Here is a 23,015-nt window from a genome sequence, read left to right on the forward strand (position 1 = left end):
TGAAGCCATTTTCTGAATCCTACTATATGCTATTTTTATAAAATATACAAAAGAAATGTGTGACATAGTCCCTTCCTCAGAGAGTGCCAAATATAGCTGGGGAAATAAGCCTAATCCACACAAAACAATTAAACTGTGTAACACAGGACTGAACCGCATCCCATACACTTCATGCAAATGGATGCCAAGTTACCCTCGGCCCAGTGACAGACCAGATAGCTCTGAGGTCCTGGGAGCCTTAACATTCTAAGGCCTTCTCTGATTCAGGAAAAGGGGAAACTAGAAGAGCTAAGAAGTCAGTGGTGTCTGTGGAGCAGGAAGGACTTGAACAAGGCCCGAGAATGGTTTAGATCAATGGATAAAAAAATTGCCTGTTGGAGTGACCAGTGAGCCCTATATGTGATTTTAGACACATATACGCTCAGGAGAATGACAACAAGCAGTTCCTTCTCCAAGTCACTGCATTGCCAAACAGCTTCTCCCATTTCTTCCGACCCCCACCCAGCCTCCTCCGAAAGAGGGAAAAGAATCCCAAGCTTAACTGCCTCCGAGCACTACACTAAATGCTGATTTAAATGCCCCACTCCCAGCCAGCACAAACTGAAACATACTCTCCAAATCTCTTCCCTCCCTGTCCTTCCCAAGCCCTACCCAACCCCTCCCAACACACACACACACACACACACACACACACACACACACCACCTTGTTCTTTGCCCTTTAAACGATAGCAGTCATTTACACTGTTCCTGTCCATCTGGAAAATAACATGAACAACATGGAAGAAAGAAATAGTGAAGTTTAAGTGATTGTAATCCAACCAAAACTTGAGTTCTTTTGAGAAACAGAAGTTCTTAGAAGCATTGGTATTGATACACCAGCCACTAAAGCATGGGTCCTCCACTCTCCGTTGCAATGCTATGTTTGCAACTCACCAAGTCCATTTAAATATAAACCATATTTAATAACATGTTTTAAATTTCATCATACCGGTAAATAAGATTTGAGAGCCCAGTGTTTATGCCAGATATGTATAATACCTTGATACTGTATCTAAGTAGCTCTATGAGAAAGTCCTGAAAATGAATTAGGCATAAGAAAGGTAATGTGTTTTTTATCTCAAAGACTTCAGATCTAAAAGTTGCATGTCACTTTTAACCAAGGCAGCACCACAAGGAAGTCTATGGTTCTCTTTTTTTTCACCAGATTTTATCAGGAAAAATCCACTGATGGGTCCAGGTGATGGTTAAGCTCACTCTGTGAGAACAGCAGGGCCACCAAGCATGTTTCCGGTCTAAAATTAGCTTTCCATGTATTTTTTAAACTTTAGGAAAACAAGATTTACTCCCAGGATGTTAACTTGAATGCCAAGTTCAAAGACATAATCTTGACAGTCATATTGAAGAAAATAAGGGTTTTTAATAAGAAGAGGAAATTAGTGATTTTCAATAAAACCTAATTTGCTGTGTTATTATTTAGAAATAGGGAAAAAGGGGCACCTGGGTGGCACAGCGGTTAAGCATCTGCCTTCGGTTCAGGGCATGATCCTGGTGTTATGGGATCGAGCCCCACGTCAGGCTCCTCTGCTATGAGCCTGCTTCTTCCTCTCCCTCTCCCCCTGCGTGTTCACTCTCTTGCTGGCTGTCTCTATCTCTGTCGAATAAATAAATAATAATAAAAATCTTCTTTTAAAAAAAAAAGAGGGGCGCCTGGGTGGCACAGCGGTTAAGCGTCTGCCTTCGGCTCAGGGCGTGATCCTGGCGTTATGGGATCGAGCCCCACATCAGGCTCTTCCACTATGAGCCTGCTTCTTCCTCTCCCACTCCCCCCTGCTTGTGTTCCCTCTCTCGCTGGCTGTCTCTATCTCTGTCAAATAAATAAATAAAAAATCTTAAAAAAAAAAAATAGGGAAAAAAAAAAAAAGCCCTTGACCTCTGTTGCACCAGTCCAACCACAAAGGAAACTGAGGTCTGAGACTGGGTACCAAGGAGGTAGCCAGGGTCCTGATGCCTCCTGTCACCTGACTGAGCATAACTGAGGGGGCTCCTCCCTTGGTGGCTCCACACTCCCTTCTCCTCACCAACCTTCTGGTGACATCAGCTCTAAACGGTAAGGAGACTCCACTAGTGCCTCTGCAGGTCATCTAGATTTGGGAATCTGCAACACACCTAACATCAAAGCACTTAGCAACCGTTACCCAGTCAACACACAACATTCCAGCGGTTTAAAATGCAAAATAAGATCATGGTTCCTTTGAGATCATGGTCCCATTGTCCTGACTAAGGGGAACTTTTGGCTGCCCTTCCTCCTCTCAGGGATAGAACTGGGGGCTCAGCCAAAGGCAGTAAAACCAGGGCCTCATGGGACAGAAACGGCCTAACCGGACATGTCGAGACCTGTTCTCTCTTCTAGAGCGCTCAGAGTTCAAATGGCATGCGCAACTACGTTTCTCCTCTTGAGTCATGACCAATCAAAAACGTCAAAACAAGTCCCATGAGGGAAGGAGAGAGGAATGATGTGAGGAGCTAAAGACTTGGGTTTACTCTAGCCTTAATGAGTTGGTATTAGATAGCTACGGCAAGTAACAAAGCTAGCAGAAACCTGTTTCATCACAAAAGATGAGTGCAACACTATCAACTCCCCGAGGACAAGAAGGGAAAGACCAGATTTAATGAGGAAAAAACCCACCAATGGATCCAGGTGACGGTGAGCTCAAGCTGTGAGAGCAGCAGGGCCACCAAGCATGTTGCCCACAGGAGGGGAAGGAGCAGGACCAATCCACTGGAAACTGGTCAGGATACTGAGATAATCACTAGTTTGCAGTTCTAAAGTACCTTTTTTTTTTTTGGAAGGCCTGCCTGGGTGCAAAAGAAATTTGGCTAATGGTTCACAGCTGGGTTTCAGAGTAGACTCTCCTGGGAAATTGGGTCCCATCCTAATGAGTCTGATGCAGTAGGTCAGAGATCGCAATCCAAGCACAGGCACCTCGAGAAGGCTCTCCACGCAACTTGTGTATGCTCCCCAGATATGCCATACTGAATCTGATCCTTCATATCAACGCCTTAGAAATATTACACTTTGGGAGCACCTAGGTGACTCAATCGGGTAAGCATCTGCCTTTGTCTCAGGTCACGATCCCAGGGTCCTGGGACTGAGCCCCACATCGGGCTCCCTGATCAGCGGGGAGTCTGCTTCTCCCTTTCCCTCTGCCCCTTCCCCCTGCTCATGCTCATGCTCTCTCTCTCTCTCAAATAAATAAAATCTTAAAAAAAAAAAAAGAAAGAAAGAAATACTACCCTTTGACCCCACAATCCCACTTCAAGGAAGCTATCTCACAGAAATAACTAGATATGCAAACAACTTTTATATAGAGATAGTCACAGTAACAATATTTATGATAGTAAAAATTAGAAAGGCATCCATATCAAAGCTAAGTACATTATTACATTATTTAAATCCAAAAAAGATATAAAATGGCTCACTGGCACATGAAAAGATGCTCAACATCATTAATCATTAGAGAAATGCAAATCAAACCCATGAAGATATTCCATATTCATGGATTAGAAGAATTAATACTGTCAAAATGTCCATATTACCTCAAGCAATCTACAGATTCAATGCGTCCCTATCAAAATCCCAAAACCACAATGAGCTAGGACATTTAATAAGATGTAGAAAATGTGGAAAAAAGGAGTGTGCAAGACTATTTATGGTGTCATCCCAGCTTCATAGTAAATAAATATGCACAGAAAAACAAGGAGTGAAGGGAAACGAGTAAAAACGCTAAACAGAGTTACCGGCAGATACATTTTCTGTTTCATGTTTTTCTGTATTTTCCCAAATTATCTATAATCCTGTTTTTATTGTTAAATACTACATTTTTCAATATTGTTTTTATCATTATAAAAATAAACAACTTTTTCTAAAGATGAGATCAGATGACACTTTGGAGCACAGATAGGAAAAGATAACAAGAATAATGTAAGGTCTAAAAAACGTGACGTCATGATGTAGGTGTCAGGAGCTGATTAAGACTGCAACATTCGGGAGAATTTATGTCCCATCCAAAGCTAGAACTGTGGCTACAGACCTTTCAAGCTTTCAAGAGATGCCAGAGCTCCAGACGTTTCAGTGAAATGCCCTGATTTTTAAGCCTTGGCAACTTATTCAATATTTTTCAAACCACAAGCCAAACAAAACACATCTGTGGACCGGATGTAGCCTACAGGCGCCAGTTAACAAACTCAAGTTTGTAGGAACAGGAATGTTTAGCCTGGAAAAGAAAAACCTTCGAAGGGACATAGTAACTTCAAATATCTAAAGAAAGGCTGTGTGGAAGATGGTGTGCATGTAAATCTATTTGTCTCTAGAAGGCAGAGCCAACCTATGTTGTGGGGAAGCACAACTGTGCCCAGTAAATGAGGGAGTGCTTCCTATTAGAACAGCTGTCCAACAATAAACAGGGACTTCAAAATGTGTCGACGTGCCCATTCCTGAGGGGTTCCAGCAAAGGCTACATAAGCAGGATTCCTGCTTTCGGTCAGAAGTTGGGACTAGGTCAAAGGCTCCCCATCATGGCTGAGCATCAGAAACTTGAAAAAAAAAAAAAAACCAACCCACAGATTCCTGGACCCCATCCCAGAACCGTGGGATGAGGCCCAGGAGCGTGCATTTTTTTAAACTGTCTCAGCTGCCTGGCAGGTGACTTAGAAACACTGCACTGAACCTCTGAATCGGGTGCTGGAATTCCATCATTCTAATCCACGGTTTTACCTAGCTGGCAGGGAAGGGAAGGAGAGACTGAAGAAAGAGAGCTATTTCCTGGACCTCATTACAGAGCAGGCTCTGTGCTAAAGGCTTTCTTTATCTCATCTCACCGCATTTTCACAACAACCACATGAGGTCTGAAGCAATGTCTTCCATCCCATTTCCCAGGGAGAGAAACTAAACTTGGGGAGTTTGAGTATGGCCCAAGGTGATGGCCAGCCACTGAGAAGATCCTTCCGGCTCCAGATCACATGCTAGTTCAACTACACCACACTGCCCTCCTCTGACCCATTCGGTAAATATTTCTCGAGTGCCCCTCATGAGCCAGGCATTCCACTAGGTGGAGGGTATTCAGCAATGATTAAGACACAGGCCCCAGCCTCGAGAATCTTTGGAATCTAGTGAGGAAAGCAGAGAAGGAAGCAATGATATTACAGTGAGAATGAGGGCGGGTCACACAGGTCACACACCCAATCTAGCCTTGTGTTATCAGGGAAGGCTTTCCTGGAGGAGAGAACATCAAAGCCAGGACCCTAAGGTGACAAGGGCAAAGGGACTCCAGGCTGAGGGTGCAACATCTACAGACCCGGAGGCCAGAGGGAGCCTAGCACGTGTGAGGAAACATGAGGAACTCAGGGCGGCTGAAGCGTGGGAAGCAAGACAGGGGGCTGGCGAGGTGGGCAGGACAGAGCCCCACGCACTTGTGTGTCGCACTGAGACCCTGTCGCTTATCTGAAGAGAAACAGGAAGAGTTGAGGCTTAACGCGAAGGAGAGACTCTCTAGAATCCTATTTTACGGGGACCACACTGGCTGAGGCGTGGGAATGGATTGGCAGGGCAGGATCCACTGGGTGCCGGGAGACCATACGGAAGGCTGTGGCAGCTAATTTCAGCTAAGAGGTGATGGTCACCCGCACAAAAATGGTGGCAGGGAAGATGCTGTGAAGCAGAGAGGATGTATCTCCCTTCCTTCCCACCCACCTACCTTCCTTCCTTCCTTCCTTCTCTCCTCTCCTCTCCCCCCTTTCTTTCTCACAGTAAATGACTCTACAGAGCCCTTGCTATCTACTGGCCACTCTGCTAGATCTAGCCGTACAAAGATGGGCAAAAAGAAACATAGTCCCTGCTGTCATGGAGTATGCCCTCTGCTAGGCAATAGATGTTTGTGGAAAGTACTTTAGAAAGTGTTAAATAATATAGAAAAAGCACGCTGGTTGGTTAGGTTATCAATGATAACACAGGTGGTAAAGGACATTAGGGGGCCGGCTTCTCCTTCCTCCATCAATTCTGAAAGAATCATTCAGTGTAAGAGCCCCATTAAATAAATCTGCACAGTTATACCCTAATAAAGCAAGTACTCCTCAGAACTGCATTCCTAATACTCATCTGTGAGAAAGTAAATCAGACTGCCTGCTTTCGGTGTATTCCATTCATGGGAAGTGAGAAGAATTTACCTACATTTTAATTCATCAATCCTCAAACAAAAATGAGGGGCTGACTTAAAAAGAAATGGGGATGGGATACCAAATTAATAATCTAGAAGAATTACGAAAACCTTACTAAATGTGACCTCACGCTAAATGAAATGAAAACTCTTTTTGCTGCACTTGGGATAGTTGCTAGGTGCTTTGGGAACGAGTTTGGATTTACCCAAAAACTGAGCGCAGAACAAGCAACAAGAGAATCACGACTAGGAGAGAAGGCAGCAGGTGTCTGAAGGGTCTTTGTGCTCCGAGCCTTGCAACAGGTGGGGAGGGGGCTCCCTGGGCTCTGACCTTCAACCTCCACCCCTGAATAACTCTGTTCAGTCTCAGTCTCAGGTCACTGGCGAGGCCAGGACATTCTTACCAGAGCCCTCATCGTGGAAGTCCTCGCACAACATTCTTTTCATTCCCTTACTTGATCCTAGTGTAACAATCACCCTCAACTAAACAGCTGTGCCCGTGAATGGCACATTATACTGCTTCTCTTTTAGAGCTGATTTTTATTTTTTGTGACCTCTCAGATGACTCCTCTGATCTTTATCATTCCAGTATCTCAATGGTCAGCGAGGAGATAAAGTGCATCAGAAAATGGACTGTTCCTACCCCTTTCCGTTTGAAATACGGCTCTTAACGATTCTAGCTCAGGTAATCACTGCTCTTAACGATACTAGCTCAGGTAATCACCAGCAGTCACTGACGGGGATCTTGCATGAGTGTGCATATACCTTCTCCTGGTCCACCAGCCAAGGGGAGCATACCCATGGGCTGGGAGCAGGGAGTCAAAATCTGCTTTCCCAAAAATGTTTCGGAAAGAAAGAAATCAGATCCCATATGGTTGAATAATCCTAACTTTTACATTTGGCAAATTAGAGAAAAATGAATGAGATAGAGGCAAACATCCCCTGGGGACTTTGAGCCAGTCTCCAAACGAATCAGCTTATACAAAGTTTATCAGATTCTTACAAGTCAAGTTTGAAAGTCCCCCCCCCTTTATAAATCATACAGCAAGGAAAGAAGAGAAGATGCCAAATGGTGGTGGGGGCTTTTGTTGCCATTACTAGGTTATGGTTTTATGGTAATCTTGGATGGTACTGACAAAGTCTAAAAAATTGTTTTCCTCAGACTTTCTAAATGTATATTTTACTCTGGATCCTCAAAGAGATATTTAAGATTTGTTAAGCATTTTAGATTATTTTCTCTCCGGCTCCACAGAAGACTGTCAAAAGCCAGATGTGACCTAAACCCATTTACAGGTGTTCTAGTGGAGAATGCTCAGGGCTGATAACCACCCCATACCCTCCAGCAGGGCCAGGACCAAATGGAGGGCAGAGAGAACGCTGGCGGCTTCTCCTTAGTGCTCAGCAAAACTCATTCTATCAACCCCACTCTCCCTTCCCCTCGCCCCCCAGGGGAAGAGTACAAGGAAAACAAAACTTCACGCAAGAGCTGTTAGCTCGTTCAATTTTCAGTATTCAAACGCTAGCTCAGTTTCCCAGGGAGAGATGAGTGGGCAAAGCTCAGCCATGCCACACACCACGTGTCTAGTTTTTAAGAACAGCTTTCATTGTAATGCTTTCAAATGGGTTCTAATGTAACCTTGGAGAAGAATAACCCAAAACCCCATGTAAGTGACCCATTTCCCCCCAGGCTGTTTGTCTCCCTCTCTCCGAACATAGTGTGATTCATCCATTAGGCTATCTGAGAAATAGGCATATAGAAAAAGGCAAAGTGGATACAACAGCCAATACTGTCAGAGGTAGCTCTTTGCTTTGTGTCGCTCAAGTGATTCATGAATGTAATTCATTTCCGTGCCTGTGGTTCACATGCTCACAGCTCTTCAGCAATGAAAAGGCAAGATGTTCTGAGCAGTTTCTTTGAATGAACCCAATCCTGACACTGTTTACGGACCTCGGGATCCAAGACCCTGACTTCATAACAACTCTTAATTATTCATGTGAATGCACACCAATAACAGGATAAAGATGAAATCTATAGAAAACAAATTTTAGTTGGCATCATGCTTTCTACCTGATAAATCATTTACCAGAGTAAACCTGGCTTGAAAACACCTTGACTCCTGACTGCTCTCAAGTGGGAAAGCAAATGAAGAGAGAAATGATGGAATGACTAGTGGCTGCAGTTGGAGACAGGCATGACAAATACGCAGTCAGAGCGGCCGCTTCCACTTGCACGTCTCTGCAGACATCACTAATCAAGCATGACTCTTTTCTATCTCACAGATACAACCTCAGAAGCTTTCTCAACCCATCTCAATCCATCAGTCATGTACAAAGATACACCATTGATGGTCTTTTATTTAACTATTTTATTTTTTTTCCTCTACAATGGAATAGTTTATGGAAATCACTACTAAAAGCTTTCAGCAAGGGTTAAGTGCTAAAGTGACAGCTTCTGATTTCTGTAAGATGGACAGATAAGTGTGCTGCCTCTGCACACAGCACAAGGTTGCCTTATGAGTCAGGAGAATGAAGAATCGGGGCATGAGACTGGTCTCAGAGGGAGGGAGAACACAACTGAGGCTAGAAGGTGAGGGCTGCCGGAGGTGAGGCTACTTTGGGGCCTCATTTAGAGGAACAGGAGCAAAGCACAGTCTGCTCAGAAACCGTGGGAACTGACTCCTGCCACCTAAAAGACTTAGTAACAAAAACCCCCTTGAGTTAGAGTTTCCCCTTTAGGCTGAAATCACCTGAGTGAGTTAGAAGATTATCATCAGTCACATCTTACAGAGAATTCGTTTATTTAATAGTTTCTCGTTATTTTTTTTTCTTGACTCCTAAATAGAGATCAATAGCAAAGGGAGGATAGGTGTTTCCACTGGGCTCAGGGATGCAGCCATGAGGAGCATTTATTGAGTCGCTACTATATGCCAAGCACTTCTCATACATTATTTTGCTTCCTCCTCACCACTAACAGCGAGTTCTTATTCACATCATCCTCTTACAGATGAGGAAAATGAGGCTCGGTAATGTAAGTAACCTGACCAACATTATAAAGCTACTGAGGGACTGGGGTTGGATCCAAATCAAGATCTGTCTGATTCCAAAGCTTGTGCCCCTCCCATTCCACTGAGCTGGCTCCACTGGGAAGGCATCAAAGACAGACTTGGCACACTCGGGAATTTTCCGTAAGGCAGATGCCTATCTTATTCTATAGCCTTCTTCCAGAGATTAGGAAGGAAGCAAATTCTCCTCTTGCAAGGGAGACTTTAAGAGAGAAGGATCACCCCACCTGTTGGAACTTCTTGCCTTGGAGAGATTAGGGGGCCAGGGGCTATGACCTGGAATGGCAAGTGTCAGCTTCCTTGGACTCAGACTTCGTTCCTGCCTTATGGAGAGCTGCAGCTTCAAAGGAGGTCAGAAGCAGAAGCTGAGCATGGCCTCAGCTCCACACAGAGGAAAAGTGAAAGGTTAGAGGGACAAATGTCCTCCTACGGTCTTTGATGTAGCCTGATGGAGTAGAAAGTGTCCAGGGCAAAATCTGCTCTGATCAGTGCTGTAGCCTGTAAGCTACTCCTGTCCTCCTTCATCAGTAGCGTTCCTCGAGAGACTACAGACACCCTCCCCCACAGACTCCATGTTGCATCTGTGGGCGGTGAGAGGGTAAGGGACCAGATGGACCCCGTGCCCATTCTCTAAGCACGTACCTCCCACTCTGATGCCATGAAGCCAGGCTGAGGCCACTCTCCACTCTCCGGCACTACTCACCCTCAATTTTGAGGGATCATGGGGCCTACACTTTGGGCAGGTCCAGGGAAACCCAGGAGCAACACCAGCAGCACTTGTGGAAGAGGCAGGCGTGCGGAAGTGTGATGTGCAGAGCTGAGCAGTGGATAACTCGGGGGAGTGGGAAGCATGGAGGGAAAGCAACCAACACACCTTGTGTGCTTCCTACATATCTCAAATAAGTTAACCAAGGAGCCAGGATTCAACCAGCTCTGTTTAAACTCTTCCTCCAAAATACTTGTAACAGAATACGAGTGAATTATTCCCCTGGATGTCTGACTCAAAAATAATTTTTTAACTTAAAATTCCTGTAAATTTTGTAGTTTATGCCTTAAAAGATCCATGTTTGCTTCAATGTAAGAATAATGTTTTTTAGTCAACTGATGACAAAAAATTAACCATCTGGGAAGACACATCGTGTTAATCCTGTGAATTATGCAAACCCTGCCATACTTTGGGTGCACATTTTGAAGGGCACAAGAATCTTGGACCAAGTCAGGGTCAAACAGTCCTGCTGCTCCATCTCACCATGAGATTCTCCTTCTTTTGCCAACTTTGGAGGTTCCAAGTGTTCACTTAAGAAGGCAGGTTGTAAACCACAGCTCATTTAAGAGGAAGAGTGAGACAGCAAGCAGGAGAGAACAGAGCACAAGGAAGCCCCATGAAAGGTCAATAGATCGAGACCAAAAGAGCCAAAGGAACGTAAGCAACTGGGGACCCAATCCCTTTGTCCTCTTCTCCAGTTTTGTGAGCAACACTCTAGTGATGAAGGATTAGTAACCAAAGTAAACTCATGCACAGGAATTTACTTTGTTGAATCTCTCTCTCTCTCTCTCATACACATACCCACACACACCCTGCCACCACTATTTTAGAGGAAGGAGAGGAGCTATGGCAGGCATACAGATCCTGAGAATGAGGATTGGAGCAAGGAGGTGCTGGCGATAGCGGATAAAGAAGATGCCAGAGATCAGGCAGGACTAGAGCCAAGAGTTTGAAACCAGATAGACAGTGATCCAGTGAGAGGACACGGACATGAGATAGGATGGTCATCTGGCCTCTGAGGTTGGTTTCTATATGTCAGTAGGTATGTGAATTTAGATAATGGATAGTTCTCAAAGAAACTGTTTTCACCAAACAGTCCCAAATCGAGAACCCAAAATAAGCATTTTGTGCACCAAGCATTTGAATCTATAGATTTAATGACTCTCCAGTCAGTCCACTGTTGCCTGGGCAATGGCAAATTCTCAGGAAACTACCAAGACCATAGTTTCCAGAAGGGCGGGCATTGAGTCTACAGGGTCACCACTGTGTCTCTAACCCCCAGCACATAGTAGGTCCTCAGTAAATCTATGCTCATTGAATGCAGAGAAGGGAACATTATAGTATCATTAGAGGATAGTTTCGAAATAACACATTCATTCACCCTGCCTCTTCCACTGTACTTTTATGATGCATGTTCGCTAATAAGGTCTCACAGAAGAACTTCTATGTGGGTAAAAATTCTGCATCACAGCAACTGCTGTGGTGTCACATAACACATGCTTTTACTCAAAAGAATCCAAATATACCCACTATGGGGGAGGGAGGCAGGGACACGCATGCATGCACACATGCACGCACGCCATCCCGCTCAGTGAGCTCATACCCTAGAGTGAGAGAGAGAGAGAGAAGAGAAGGAAACACAATTCCAGGGCTCCCTCAGTCTCACTGCAACGAGCTTCTCACAATGTGAACATCTCAGAGAGCTGAGTGGGATTGTAGTGTTTAAAGAAACATATTTTTCATACAGTTTGGCCCCTAAACACAAGCCAACTGCTTATCCGGAGCTCAGAGAAACGACAATCCATTCCAACTCTGCAGGCACAACGGGCTGTACTGGCCTCAGAGAGATAGTGTAGGACTCTAAGGGGGAGCCTTCCAAAGGGATTCTTAAGGATAATTTTGACTCTACATGACTTCTGCCTCATAAACAGACTTAAAAATAGTCACTCAGTAATCTGTACCCCCTCGAACAAAGTCTGGTACATCACTCAAAACAAGACCAGCTTGAGTAAGGAGCACCTTCCAAAGGAGAAAACTGGACGTCTGCTTATACAACTGCTCTATAAAAAGTGTCTCTAGTATAGACAACATTATTTTTGGTATTGTCTCTTCCAACCAGCTTTCTAGTTTTTCTAAGATGAACCCAAATAATATCTGCAAGGTGATTATTCCACAGAAAGCCTGCCTGAAATTTTTCTGCATTTCTTCTCATTGACTTCAACACGTGCTATTTCAAGACCTCTATTAAATATATTAAACACATTTAACCTTAGCTAAAATAAATCCAGCTAATTAAATGATATAAAGAACAGCTTATTAGCAGAGCACTGGTAAATATTTCTCTATTCCAGCTAAGCAAGGCTTATTATACACTTGAGCACTGTGCAGTCTCATCACGCCTCAATTATGTGCCTTATATGCTAAGCCTCAGCATAAAGCTGTTATTGAGCAAATAATGGCATTGGACCTGCACATTGCCAAGCTCTTGGCGACTGATTCACACCATCTTTAAAGGCCCAAGTTAAACCAACTGCAAGTTTCCACAAACAAGACAATTCTCACACATTTAATGATCTGGTTTACTAGACATTCTGAGCAAACAAGCTTAGAACTCTTTCGTTCCTTATTAGAAAGATACATATCTCAACCACAGTTACCTTAAGAGGTCAAGCATTTGTATCTTCAAGAGTATAGAATCTTTCCTAAAATATGTTTTAGGTTTCCTTACTGCTATGTGGATTTTAGGATCACTTTAAGGCAATCAAGTCACTTTAAAGGACAAAGAATCAAAGAACAAGATGGAGTTGGCAGCTGAAGGGTGCACTCAAATGAGTTACACCTATATTCACCTTCTTTATCCCTGTAACTGTTATGGGAAATTACCCTAAGGAAACAATCAGGGATGCACACAAAGATTCATGTTTAAGATGTTTATCAGGGTGTTGTTTAGTATAGAAAATAATTAGAAACTTCTTAATTATCTAACCTTAGGGATGTAATGAAACAAAATAGAACTCATCCATATGGCAGAATACTATGCAGCTGTTAAAAATGGTATTTCAAAGAATTTTTAAGGGCTTGAAGAAATATTTGTTTGCAATAGAGTGGGAAAACAAGTAAACGAAAGCATATCCAAGATAGCCAAGCCTGACACACAGACAGACATGCGAACATGCAAAAAGAATTTGGTTGCATAAAGAAAAATATACAACAAGAATAGCAAGTGTATATTTTGAAGTATATATACACATACATAAATAAGCAAGCATCAGGAGAAGAGTGAGAGGAAAAATATCAACAAGTCAGTAGTATTTATCTCTCAGTGATTACATTACAGGTAAGTTATTTTCTCCTTTTTTTATTTTTCATGTATACATTCCAAATTTCACAGCTAATATCAATCTCTGATATAGTTGGGAGAGAAAAAAAATTATAAAAACTAAATGTGAAAACAGATATCTACATGAAATTGAATTTTTTAAAGGTTTATTTCAAAGAGAGAGAGTTGAGCATGCGCGAGGGGCAGAGGGAGAGGGAGAAGCTGACTCCCCGCTGAGCCGGGAGCCCAATGTGGGCCTCAATCCAGGACTCTGAGAGCATGACCTGAGCCAAAAATCAAGAGTCAGATGCCTCACAAACTAAGCCATGGAACTGCATTTTTTAATAGAATCTTTAAAGAAGAACTAGAACACAGAAGCCAAATGATATCAATGGCTACAGCAGAAGCAAAGCCTCAGCCCAGCAGGTCACAAATGCTCCTTCCTGGATGGATGCTCAAGGGTAGGCCAAACCAGAACTCAGGGACTAAAAGAACCAACAGCTGTGTTTAAAAAGCAAATTTATAGTTCATCTTAAGTTCCTCATCAAAATTTTCCATGTTGGGTTGATAACAGTAAATCTAAGCAAAATGTGCTAGTATATTTTACTCTGTTTGCTGAAAAAACACTAAAAAGTAAATATCCAGCCCCAATTTTTCACCTGAAGCTCTTTCTTGCTGCTGGTAGAAAAAAAAGGCTATTTTGTGTAGCATTGGCTGGGATACAGAAACCCTTCTGGCAGCTTAAGCTTCTCTCAATGCAGGGGGTTAGCCAGCACTGGCTAGTCAGTTTAACACTCAAAATGGGAAAGTGTGAAAAAGGAAATCCATAGCTTCCCATTTAACCCATCCCTATGAATTAGAGAAACATCTCCCAATTTTTGATGGCTTCAATTAACTGAAATAAACATCTCTATGTATTGTTAGTAAGGAAGACATGCATTCACATTCGTGGTTGACCAGCTATCTGAAAGAACATATATATCTGGTACTTTAAAAGATATATGTTAAGCATGTCATTAAGTAGCCATTTAATTAAATGTCTCAACATAAATACTACTGGCACAGGGGCATGCAGTTTTGGAAATCAACCTGCAATTAAGACTTTGGGCCTGGTTATGCGGCAACAAACAGAGATCCTAAGAGCCGTGACATATTGAAGGCCTTTAAAAGACTTTAAACTTTTGTGTCAGGATTTATGACACTGTTTCCTCCTCATTTCCTTCTCAATTTGTATTCAACTTCACAACCTTGATTAATAGCAGCATCTGCCAGTTCTCTCCCAAGCAGCTGTGGTATCGAGGAGAGAAGACAAAAATCACCCGGACCTGGGTTCAAGGATTTGCTCTGCCCTCCACCGGCTCTGAACCTTCACCCCTCGGGGCCGTCCCCTTATCTGTAAAGTGAAAAGGAAATCACCTGCCTCTTCTGGCTGCTATGAAGACTCGAGATAGCATCTCAGGTGAAGGTACAGAGTACAAAACTGTCATGTAAAATAGAGTGTGTCTGGTATGGTCTTCAAAAAGTTTTGTCCCAATCTGTAAGCAATATACAAGAATGGTACTTTTATTCAACCGAGGAAATGAGTGGATATTTCACCCAGAAGTCTCTCACTTCGGGAGAACAGCAATATTTACTCCATGGCTTATCCTGTCAGTGATCCAACAAATTTCTTTGGAGTACCTACTGTGAACTAATCCATGCACTCCAAAGGATCAATGTTGCTGCAGGAAAAATCTTGACTTTTCGGTCTGTCCTCCCTCCCTCCATTTTAGGAACTGACCCTCCTAAATCCCGGTGATTCAGATGAAACTATTCATTAGAAAATTTTCTGCTTGCTGTCCTCACCAGCAGGGCAGGCACATGACCCAGGCTGACCAGTCAGAGTTCTTTTTTAGGAACTGATTTGGTTTTTGGGAGGGAAGCAAGGGTGACCTCTCTCCAAGACACTGGATAAAGGTACGATTCAGTATCTTCCTCTTCCTATCCTATGGCTGAGAAAGAGTACACTTTCCTTTCTGCACTAACATCATCCCATACACAACTACCTTTTCTGTCCTTTTTTCCAGCAGAAAATACTTCTGCCCTCACAAGCGTCAACTTCCAGGAAACACTATCTTACTGCCCTGCAATGGCATACGAAACCTAAGGCAGCCAGAGGCTGGCTTCTAAGCCAGCACACTAATGGCAAAACAAACAACCAAAATCACTCCTTTGGCCAAAAAAAAAAAAAAAAAAAAGTTCAACCACCATCACAAATGAGAAGGCAGAGCTGGCTGATCTATAAAATCACCAGCCCATGAAAGGAGCAAGAGGATGAAGAAAGAGTTTAACTATTTTCTCATCTGTTTGCCAAGTAAGCCTGTTGTGGTGCTGACGAATAGAGATCATTTCATTTACTTTTCACTTTTTTCATGACCCAATTATCTTCCACATTACTAGGTTATCTAAATAATCACAATTACCTCCTGTTTCCTGACTGATTCATGTGTTTTTCAGTCAGTCAAAACCCATAAAGAAACAAAGAAAGATCCAGGGTGTCGGATATGATGAAAACACCACGAAGGCTTTATTCAAAGGCTCTAAAACCGTCCAGAGAATCAGACTTCACTAAGGCTGGAATGCTCCCAAAATGGATTTCAGTGGGGGAACATATTAGTGTTCCTTAACATAGAAAATGTTGGTGTCATCACAGCCCACCAAAATTCAAGTGACTCAACCAGAGAAAGACTAGTATGTGCTTCAATGACATAATAGACACTCTGGGAGGGAGACAGCAAAAATAGCACACTCTACTCTGTATCCGAAAGACACTTGAAATTGTTGTGTAAAACAATTGAGAAATTAAGCAATGGGAAAATGGCTGGGTAACAAATCCAGAAGAGGCTATTTTCCACTTCTGAGCAAAGCAATAATGGCTCTGAATCACTCGTTTGCTCTTCCTCAAGGTGCACCCTTGAGATTTTCATCCTTTGAAGTAATAAAAGGATGACAGAGTTACTTAACAACTGTGGGATCTAGTTTTCCCATCTGTTAAATGAGTGGGTTAGATGGCATGTTTTTTGGTGTTTTTATTTTTATTTTTTTTTAGGTCCTCTCCAGATCTAACAAGTCTGCAGTTCAGCTCAGAATACACAACTCCCACAGAATTTCCAGAAAAACATTTGTGTAATTGGCCCCAGAGGAAAAGATATGTAGCAACAAAGCCCTTCACTCTTGGATGAAAATGTTCCCTCTGCTTCCTACTGATGGATGGAATAAGATTGGCAATAGCATGAGGGCTTAGGCTATAAATAAGAAAATTCATAGGCAGCATTTGAACACTAGAATGAGAAAGAAGGAAAGTAACTCTTGAGATCAGAACACCAGAACAGGATGGATTCTTGTTTGCTTGGGATACTTTAGGAGAGGTCCTGTAAAATGGCAGAGAGATGGGAAGACCATCCTATAAATGAAAAGACGACAAGACATTCGAATAGAAGGAGTGGATAATGTTTACTGAGATGATCCTTCTCCAACACTCCTTTCACTTCAAGTTCCCCAGAGTAGTAGTCTCTGTCTTCTTTATGAGGCCCCACTATCCTCTTGTTTCCCCATTCATTCTCCAGGGATGTCTTAAATACCAGTGGGACTCCCTGCTATTCCCAGCCACCTATGTTGAACTTCGCTATACCATTCCCCTTTGCTTTGCACACATCATACAGGGCATTCTTGAGAGCTAAAGTCAACTATTTACCTAGGTTTTCCCATCTTCACACCTTTGCTCAAGCTGATCACTTTACTTTGAGAACTCTTTTTTTTTAATTGCCTCCAAGCCAATAACCACAGTTCAAGGGCCAGCTTCTCCGTGAAGCCGCCTGTGACCCACACCACAGTCCACTCCCCACCCCCACATATCTCTGTCACATACTGAAGGAAAGGGATGAGGAGGAGTTAGATATTGAATCTCCAAGAGATAGAGAAGAAAAGAGATTTCCTGAGCCCCTTTAAAGATTTTATTTATTTATTTAAGAAAGAGCATGCAAGTGCTTGGGGAGGGGCAGAGGGAGAGGGAGAATGCCAGGCTGACTCTCCGCTGAGTGCAGAGCCCGACGTGGGGCTCCATCTCACGACCCTGAGATCACGACCTGAGCCAAAATCAAGAGTTGGACCTTAATGGACTGAGCCACCCAGGTGCCCCATCCTGAAGCTCCTTTAGGCTTCCCTCAATTGGGCGGGGGGCGCTAATAAACTCACGTTTTTTAAGTGTACAGTTCTGTGGTATTAAGTCCATCCACACTGTTGTGTGATCATCACACAACATCCGTCTCCAGAACATAATGTCACTTTAGTTTAAACTAGTCTGAGTGGGCTTTCCATCACTTGCATAAAATCCTGACAAATAAATGTATAGTACAGATAGATAAATACAAGAAATTCAAGAAGGATGGGAGGGCTATCTTAAAAACAATGAATAAAGTAAAATTTTATGATAGTATGAAAACAAATGGAACCTTGATTTGAGGTATTTGAGGATAATGAAGGTCCGAGAAAACTAGAAGATAATTAACCAAATGGATTGTGTAGTGTAAATCACCTGGAAAAGGATTCTTTGTTTTTATGTTTGTAATAGGAGAAAGCACTAATATTCGAAAGGAGTTTGCATCTCATCTCCCAAGGGAAGAAGACATCCTACAGAGGAAATTAAAATCAGGCCACACAGACAAATCTCCTAAGGCAGAGAGAAGCCCGAGAGCATACGGAAGGAAGTAACGCAAGACAGTGAGAGCTTCAGCCGAAGATTCCCTTTTATTTAACAAGTTTTAGAAAGCTTCTCTTCATATTTTCCTTACATATACAAATAATTTATTCAACGTGTAACAGAGGAACATATTCTAGGATCACCTTTTTTTGTGTCAGAAAAGTCTACAGTATAAATTAATTTGAAATCAATCTAGAAAAGTGACATAAGTATGAAAGTATAGAGTATTTCTAAATGTAGAAAAAACAAAGAAAGCAAGCCGTCACCACATTATCCTTTTTTTTTTTTATAGCTGGCCTTAATTCCCTCACAGCATTCATTTCTTCTTTACCACATACTTAAATTTGAATAACGTATATTCCTATTTCCTCCAGGAATAAAATTTGCAGCCATTAACATGCCTAAAGATTTTATTATAAATCCTACAGTATTAAGATCCAACGAGGAATTAGATGAGGCACTGTTATGTTCTTGGGCATCATGCTTCTTAGCCTAGAAAATGGGTTCTCTATAATAATGGGTTTTTCTTATTTCTCTGCCTTTTTCTCCACTCATCAAAGTACTGTCAGCTTGTATTTTGAGACAAGGAATATGCCCTAGAGAGAAGAACGTGATGAAGAGTTGTCACGGGTGGACGTTGGCAATTTCCTTGGTGGCCAGACTCAATCACAAACACCTTTCGCTTTGGCCAAGAGGCTCCACAGCTGCAAGATGGATGCTTCAATTAATTGCTGTGTCAAGCAGATATTTCTGGGGAAAAGGAAAAAAGGGATTACAAGCACAGCTCCCAGCTAACGTATTTACCTTGCCCACAGCAATCAGTCTCAGAGAATCCTGCCTTACAAATTTACCTGTTAATATAAAGCAGTGTTAAAACCTCTGAGACACGTAACAGCCTTTATTAAATGGACGTTCAGGAGCTCACTTTCTTTTGATTCACAGGTAGGCATACAATTGATCGTCTGCTTTTGAGATATATGATGTGAAAATTATTTTTACCAAAAAAAAAAAAAAACAAAACCCTGGGAGAACATATCCTTCTCCTGAATTTATATACTTTGAGTTATCTTAAAACATAACTGCTAGACAAGGAAACCTTTTTAAGGTCATAGTTCAGTTATTCTTCGACTAGCAGGCCGGACCTCAAACTCTTGCTTTCTTAGCCTTTGCTACAGAGGAAAGTTATTCCTAAGGAGGAAAGCGTAGCTCAGATCGCCTCAACTCTTATCCCTTCACATCCCTAAGGACACGAAGCATAGTGTGAGGGGCTCAGGAGACATGCATTTATCCTCACCTCCCTCAGTGACTTCTTTCATTCACTTTGAAAGTCGTTAGCAAAAGGACAACATAATATAATATATCTCTTTTCACTGGAGATAACCTGGAAAAGTCCTAGAGTTAGAGATGGAAACACAGGGGAAACGTTAAGTCAGCCAATGGTAAGGACCAGAAGGCAAGATGGGCTTGAGGGGCGCCTGGGTGGCTCAGTCGTTAAGCATCTGCCTTTGGCTCAGGGCGTGATCCTGGTGTTGTGGGATCGAGCCCCACATCGAGCCCCACATCGGGCTCCTCCGCTATGAGCCTGCTTCTTCCTCTCCCACTCCCCCTGCTTGTGTTCCCTCTCTCGCTGGCTGTCTCTCTCTCTGTCAAATAAATAAATAAAATCTTAAAAAAAAAAAAAAAGACGGGCTTAGAGAGACAGGGAGCTCTTTGCATGAAGGGCAGGAGCGGATGCCCCAGGCTGGCTCTACCACCTCCTGGGTCAACCTGCTTGCCGTTATCAGAATCTCACTTTTGCTATCTGTAAAGTGAGAATGCTGTGCCGAATATCTACCACCACCTCCTATCTAAAATCTTCCTGACTGGGACGCCTGGGTGGCTCAGTGGGTTAAGCATCTGCCTTCAGCTCAGGTCATGATCCCAGGGTCCTGGAATCGAATCCTGCATCGGGCTCCCTGATCAGCACAGAGCCTGCTTCTCCGTCTCCCTCTGCCAGCTACTCCCCTTGCTTGTGCTCTCTCTCTCTCTCTCTCTGGCAAATAAATAAATAAAATCTTTAAAAAAAAAATACTTCCCAGACTCAACCCTTTATGGTTCAGCTCTAGCTAAGAACAGCACCTAGAAGACAGAATAAATACAGATTTCTGGAATGTGAGACTGGTCTTCTAAGGTGGACAATGTGGGGCTGTCAAGCCTAACACTGTGTGCTGCTTGCCGCTTTTACTTCTCTCTCTTCCCTGAAAGCACCTACGACTGCCCTGACGGCAGACACAGGAAGAAGAGGAAGATGGTGGGAAAGGAGCCTCCTGAACGTAGCTGAAAACTCTAAAGCAAGACAAACGCCCTACCAAGAATGGTGAGTACCAAATATCTGCTTTAGGATCAGAAACCTTCATGAAGATTAAGTTTTATTTAAGCCTTGAGATGCCCATCGCCTGTGGGTTGTGTATCTTCAAAGAGCATTTCATGCTCCTCGTCTTTTGAAAGCTTCAGATCCCTCTTCTGGCTCAAGAACACATCCTTTTTCCTTCACTTCCTCCTCCTTGGTCTTTCACTAGGTTACGGAAGTCACGGAATAAGAGATCAGGAGAAGTTTAAAGAAAGGGCATCATCCCTCCCATCTCGTGCTGTGCTCATTCTTTGTGTTTACTTTCAACAGGTTTCCTTAAGCAAAGTGGTCATGTCCTATCACTCCATCAGATTTCCTTCCCTTATTCCTGATTTGTTTTGCTGTTGTTATTTTGATAAAATTACAACAGCGTTTCAAGGCAGTTGCTTTCTTTTCTATTATTCAACTGCAAAATATTTGAAGCATGAAACAGTTCAGACAAGTACATTAGAGATGCTCAGGTAACTACCACCCAATTGAAGAAACAAAACATTACAGAATACAAGGAAAGCCCCAGATCTATTACTCATCCTTCTGCTTCGCAGTAAACCACCGTCCTGAGACCGGTAATTATCAATCCCATACGTGTTTTTAGATATTTACTGGGTGTGTTTATAACTATAAACAATGCAGTGTTTTAAAGGCTTGTATAAATGGAATCATAGTGTATAAAGTTCCTTCTGTCACTTGCCTTTCCCATTCAACATTATGTTTTGGGGATTTATTTATGGTTGTAATTGTAGTTAATTCATTTTCATACCCATGTGGTATTTACATTATGTGAAAAATACCTCAATTTATTTCTCCATTTCAGTTAGGTTTGTTTCCAGTCTGTCTGTCTTTTTTCACTACAGACATGTTGCAATGAACCCTCTTGTCCTTGTTTTCTTATATCGTGATGCAAGGACTTCACAAGGGTGTAAACCCAGGAGCAGAATCACTGGGTTGTGGGGTGTACACATTTTCAACCTGTCTCCAAATTACTCCCCAAAAGGTTGTAACAATCTATGCTCCTGGAAGTAGTGTGGGAGCATTCCTGGGTACCTACATCTTCTCCACCATTCGTCATTTTCAGATTTTAATTCTTGTAAATCTGAGGGTTAGATCTACTTGGGTACTTTCCCTTCCTACTTATGCAACAAGTAAGTTCTTAAAAAAAAAAAAAAAAGAAAGAAAGAAAAAGTTCTTAAATGGCAAAAAAATTTTGAAGAAAAAAGTCTGACAAATGAATGAATACAGGATTTTACCAACGTGTGAGCAAGCCCCTGGCAGTGGGAGATGCATGTCTAACAGAATGCATTTAGGAAAAGAATTTTACAACTATAGCTATAAAATGTTGGCTTCTAAGGTGTTGATTTCAGCTAGAGAAGGATCTTGGTCCCTTCAACTGTTCCCTGAAGTCATTCTGCATTCTAGAAGGCAAATCAAGCCCAAGGCTTCATCCGGCAGCGTACAAGAGACACCACCACCATTATCATTGCTCTGATGGAAATGGTACCCCATGGTTTAGCTCTTGACCATAGTTTGAAGACCCTCAGAAAGAAAAATAATTAAATATTTGAAAAATAAAGAAGAGCCAGCAGGGAAATCAATTTTAACAAACTGGGCCACACTCAGCGCTTTCCCCTCTGCAAACATAATAATGTTAATCTAAGACAGCATATAAAATTGCATAATCTTTCAGGTATCATTGTTAAACCAAATTCTGCTTTTCTGATCTGATCCCAAAGGGTAGGTCTGGATAAGGAGTATAAGGAGGTGGCCTTAAGGTATGTTCTTAAAAACCTAAGGTGGCCGTTTTTCGGTGTCCATAGCAAACTAATGTACTTAGCAAGGGTACTTACAACTTTCTATAGTTTAACTCCCAAACATTCAAGCAGCACAGAGAAATGACTTATGTGGGGCACCTGGGTGGCTCAGTGGGTTAAGTGTCTACCTTCGGCTCAGGTCATGAGGTCCTGGGCTGGAGTCCCATGTCGTGCTCCCTGCTCAGCGGGGAACCTGCTTCTCCCTCTGCCTCTGCCCCTCCCCCCACTTGTGTGCATGCTCTCTCTTTCTCTTGCTCTCTCTCTCTCTCAAATAAATAAATAAAATCTTCAAAAACAAATGGCTTATGAGCTGGGCTTTGGAAGCCAGACTGAGTTCAAATCCCAGCTCTCCTGCATATTATTAATCATGACCCTAGGCAAATAAATTACTTAGCATCTTTTCTCATCTATAAAGTGAGGACAACAACAATAGTTACCTTAAAATGGCTGTGTTGGATTAAAAGTTAGAACAGGAACCGGCCCATAATAAGTGGTCAAAAATATTAGTTATTATATTCTAGCCTCATTTTAGAAATAAATAAAGGTCTCTGCTAAAAGTAGATATCTAGGGAGTAGTCTTTTGTGTCCTTTTTTTCACATTTGAGATCTAAGGCTTACAGGATTACCTAGGTGATGAATTTGGGTCATTTTTGTTTTCTTCACCATGCTTTTCTGTAGCAAGCACCAGTATTTGTTTAAGGCCTCACAGAATTTTTAAA

The 23,015-nt window shown here is 42.5% G+C and overlaps 1 protein-coding gene across 2 annotated transcripts in view; it reads right to left on the minus strand.

Moving 5' to 3' along the window:
* ANKRD44 (ankyrin repeat domain 44) overlaps window positions 1-23,015 on the minus strand; it is a 239,429-nt gene that overhangs the window by 213,277 nt on the left and 3,137 nt on the right. The gene's annotated exons all lie outside the window — the stretch shown is intronic.

This window comes from Ailuropoda melanoleuca, chromosome 2 (genome assembly GCF_002007445.2).
Source record: "Ailuropoda melanoleuca isolate Jingjing chromosome 2, ASM200744v2, whole genome shotgun sequence".
Classification (NCBI taxonomy): domain Eukaryota; kingdom Metazoa; phylum Chordata; class Mammalia; order Carnivora; family Ursidae; genus Ailuropoda; species Ailuropoda melanoleuca.